Here is a 5,246-nt window from a genome sequence, read left to right on the forward strand (position 1 = left end):
AGAAACCAACTCGGTGGGTGACAGCTAGGCGTCGGGCAACGGCCCTATAACCAGTGACTCGCACGCACGCACAGACATCCATCACAGCTGCTGCAGAGTTGGTTTCATGATCTGTTATTATTATTTTTCATCAGAACCTTGGTACCGGTCAATCGATTAATAATAACAATAATATTATACTATATCTAAAGGTTAGGTTAGATTCTACCATTAGTTTTTCGCACTCAACCTATTATACACCACCACTGTTTAAAGACACATTTACTTCATTTAATTCAGACTGATCGTATTCGGAAAAAATCAAAACAATTAGGCTTTTGTAAAACAACCATCAATTTATTCTTAAATAATTTACAATTTATTTTTATTTAATGAGGTATGTAGGTTTTTTTTTTTTAATATTTAATATAGTCTTCTGTATTTGACAATAATTACTCAATAAAATCAAATGTATTTTAAGACAAATTTTAAAAGTATTTCGCCAATTCCTGATTTACACTCTTGTTATTGTTTGTGTTCAACCGGTCGATTACCGTCGAGTAGAAACGCTGGTTTTGGATATCAGGGAATGTCCGGATTATGGACATACTATGCACTGAGGACGACGAGAGGACATTTTTCGGCGGACTGTCGGACCAGGACGCCTGGCGGCCACCGAGCCACCCCCGCGGGGGGGTTCTCGTCAGGCCGCGACGACGGCGTGAGGTGCACTACAACAAGCGGCCGAACCAAGCCGGCAGTTTTCTGGAGAGGAGGGTGCTCTGGTGCTCGACGGCGATTTCTATGGCATGCAGCGGCGGCAGCAGCCTTCACGGGACCAAGCAGAGGACGGGTCTGGAAATCAGCCTTTGCCGGAGGACCACCACCATGGAAATGCTGCCCGCGTCCGCGAAACCGGCCCGAGTGTTCGTTCTGGGGTCCGGCGGGCGGTCGGCCGGGCGGTTTGGACTAGAAAGCTTCCAGCTGCAGATCGAGGTGCGGCCCGTGCGTGCCGGACCCGGAGATGGTGACTAGAGGAGGAGGAGGAACTTTCGAAGACGACGGTGAAACTGATAAGAGGGTAAGATGGTTTGATGACGATGGCAGTTCCGAGCAGTGTGATATGGCTTTAAGAATTCCGGCGAGGATTTCATTTGGAAGCTCGCCGGTCAATCGTGGGTATGCTGAAATTGTAATTTTACGATAATTATTAACAATTTCACTTTTAGTTCATAAATACTGTATGCTTATAACTTACGTTATAATGTGATGTGTTGTAATGTTGTCCGTTTGGTAATTGGTAGTATAGGTAATATTTGATTTGGATTTTGGACATGGGTTTGGCTGATCTATAAGTGCCGGCTTTTGCAGTGATGCATAAGTGTTATGTAGTCATTTCTCTCGGAACTGCCACGTCTCTTCTTACCCCGTTCAGTTTCACCGTCACTCCGTTTGTTCCTCCTCAACTTCGACTCTGTTGTCACCATCTCCCGGTCCCGACACCTGCAACTCTGGCACGCGCACCTCGACATCTGCAGCAGGCTTTCTAGTCCCGTTCGCCCGGCCGCTTTCCCGCCCCGACCACAGCAGAACGAACACCGTCCTCGCTCACGGGCGGGCCGGTTTCCCTGACGCGGGCAGCATTTCCATGACATTATGCCTTCGGTGGTCCTCCGGCGGTGGCTGATCTCCAAAGTCGTCCTCGCCGATCCCGATCCTCTTCTTCGGCTGCTGCAAGTGCCGCCGCTGCACGCCATAGTTTTTTTATCCATCTCCACCGTCGAGCTCGCATCCTCCTCCTCTGCCGCCGGCCGTTCGACCGCATATTACGTTGTAGTACACCAATCCTAAGCCGTCGTCGCTGCCCAACGAGAACGTGGCCCGGTCACCGCAGAGGAGGCCGACCGCGTCCACTCGGGATCGGCCTCGTGGCGTCCGGGTCCGACAGCCCGCCGCTAGTCCTCTCTCTGTCCTCGGTGCAGTATGTCTCGTTATTGTACGGGCGCCATTCCAGTCTGGCGCCACTCCATTTCCTGGACATTCCCCGATGGTTCTATCCAACTCAACCGGCGTTTCTCTCTATAAGTTCGTCCGGTATGGGTTTGATCGGACGCCTGTGGTTAGTGTACGTAATTAATTTAAAAAACTTAAATTTAAATAAACAAATCTCGTTACTATGGTCCAAGATATTATTTATAATATTATATTATTTCGTTTTTAGCATTTAAAATGGTAAAGTTGTTTATTCAATTATAGCCAGATACCTATTATATAGTTGTGTACCTACCTATATGTATAGTGTATTCGATATTAATGTTATACCTACCTAATAAGTTATAAGTTTTAGAATTAATATGATAATGAATAACGGATATAGATTATGGACATACGCTCAACTAAGGAGGCTGGAGTGGTGGAGTGGCCATGCGGAATATTCGATCGAAAACGGCAATGGGTCGTGTTGACGGTTGTTCAGCTATATATATTACATCGATTCGCGATTTCTGCAGATACCGGACTGGATAAAATTGTAATATAAAGAAACATTACATGTAGTAAGACTGAACCCACGTGAACAATATTCGTTTCGGAAAATTGCAGGACCCGATTTCGGGCTGTCAGGAAAATGTCTGGGACCGACACGAGACAGATCGGACCGACGCGGAACAATTTATTGTGCAAACATTTTATCCAGACCGAAAAACCTGGTCGGACTTATATCTTGTTCGTGTATCGTGGACGGACCTGACTATAGTGACCACCTGCTATGGACCGTGCAGAGCTCTGCAACACGTTAAGTACTAGGTATAGTCAATTTGCACCAACATTTACCTAAATATATATTATATTCAAGTAGGTATACAACATTATATCACTGGAATCCATTGAAATAGCAGTCATAATTTAATTTACAAGGTGTATAAATTGAACAATTAGTAAAACTGCATACATCTGAGGTCAAATTACTTGACATTAGAATACTCGATAATCGAATACATAAATACCTACTCACTGTGGCAAAAATTACAACCACTGTTTTCGGCCACCTGTATTTATGCAAATGATATATTTTGATTTTGGTGAAAATTACAAGCTCCCGAGTATATTATCCATATATAATTGATACTTACTAGTTTTGTATACAAATTTCTTTATACTATATTATATGGAAATTGTCATCAAATACTTCTATTTTATTAGATATACATACATACATATTATTTATTAATTAATTACAATTTATTTTTAGTTTATTACATAATATATAGACATATTTATTTTTTTTTTAAATCGGTTATTTTTTTTTGTTTGTTGTTACTTGCGCTTATGCAATCAATAGTGTTCTCGAAATTTGACACAACAACGAAACTAAACTAAAACGTAAACGACATAACGTAGAGGTTACAATAACGTTGTAGAGTCATTTATTTTATCGCATGATAATCGCTGAAATAAACTCCGTTATAGCTTAATTTATATTGACGTGTATCTTATAAGTAGGGTTCGGGACTTCTTGCATTTGCATGTTTTTTTGTAGTGGTCGTAGTCTATTCTAAGTGAGTTATAAATTTGTTTTATGAAATTACGAAATTAAATACTAAGTTTGAATTTGCATATTTTTGCATATTTCGTCATATTTTAAGAAAAACGCATATTTGAGCAATTTTTAGCATATTTCGGCATATTTCACATTTTATATTTCTATAAACGTAAAATTGTCGGGAAAAATCATAATTGGATGGTCGTAGTCTGTCGTGTCTAACACGTACGTCTGTTTACGACGATAGTCTCTTTATCGCTTAATAATCAACCTTTTTATCGACAATATCGACAATTAGTATAGTTGTGGTAAAACCTAATGGATCCTATACTCCTACAGATTTATCTTATTATCACGAAACAAATATAAATTCAAACTTTCCCAAATAATCAATTATTAGCTGGGTATGAATTGTACGATGATTATAAAATAATATAAAACTGCATATTTTGACGATTTTGACTGCATATTTCGATAATTTTAAGTGCAAGAAGTCCCGAACCCTACTTATAAGCAACGACATGAACATTATCTTATCACGTAATAATATCCGAAACAAACTCGTATAATTTGTAACATCAATCTCCAAAATTATAACAATTCGTTACATTGCGAGAACTTTTGCCCAAAAAAACTTCGTTATATAGAGGGGACAAAAATACATTTAATTTTTCGTTATATTACGAGATTTTCAAGGGAACGACAGTTTTATTCGTTATACCGAGATTTTCGTTATATCGAACTTCGTTATACCGCGAGTTGACTGTATAAACATTCAGTCAAGATGTCATGTACCTACGGTCTTTTGTTTTAAAGTTGCACCAAAAACCAAAATCGATTTTCTCAAAAACAGATTTTGCGTAAAAATTCCCGTTTTTCCTTAATTTTTCTTTTGTTTTTCACGTCACGTCAAATTTGACCTCCAAAAGTACCAACTAGATTCACTTTCCTATCAGAAAAGTTACTGTTGAAGAAAATCCAAGCACTTTTACTGTCCTAAAAGGTGATGACCGACACAAAAAAAATAATAAAAAACACACATCATTGTAAAATCAATAGGTACATACATCGCTTCGCTCAGAATCTAAAACTATATGCATAAACAATTTAAAATATAAATTTAAACAATTTAGAAAAAATTGTTTGAACCTTAATTCACCCAATAAGGTTTTATAACAATTTTAAGATAATAGTGCTTACACCATCCTTATGCCAGTATTTTATGTTGACGGTGTGTAAGTAAATGACGAATTATAATTAAGAATATAGTTTGCAATACTTAAAGAGATATTGGCAGTGTAAATGTGTAATCCATAAACAATAGTACCCATTGTTAGAATAATATAATAAACTATAGGTAGAAACATGGTACTGGACGCATATACCGTTTCTAACCTTTTATCCAGTATATACAACATTGTTAAGTAAAATGCATGCTGTATAATTGCTGTCAACTGACAATCAAATCATAAAAATTCCCTTTAAAAATATACTTATACACTAAACCAGTGGTGTGTATCATAAAAAAAATTGGTATTGCTCAAATAATTTCAGGAGATTTATCCCTTATAATACTGTTATACCGACCTATAAAATGACCTATTTTTTCATCTATCAATACCCACCCACCCACCTATATTTAAGGAGTTGCCTGAGCCACACTTGGACCCTATGTTACATGCCAGTGCACTATACTATCACACGTTGAATGATAAAAATAAATATA

The 5,246-nt window shown here is 38.5% G+C and overlaps 1 pseudogene; it reads left to right on the plus strand.

The window, feature by feature from the left end:
• Positions 1-568: 568 nt before the first annotated feature.
• LOC132951625 (uncharacterized) lies at positions 569-1,140 on the plus strand (annotated as a pseudogene).
• Positions 1,141-5,246: the final 4,106 nt, after the last annotated feature.

The sequence above is a fragment of the Metopolophium dirhodum genome, chromosome 9 (assembly GCF_019925205.1).
Source record: "Metopolophium dirhodum isolate CAU chromosome 9, ASM1992520v1, whole genome shotgun sequence".
NCBI lineage: Eukaryota > Metazoa > Arthropoda > Insecta > Hemiptera > Aphididae > Metopolophium > Metopolophium dirhodum.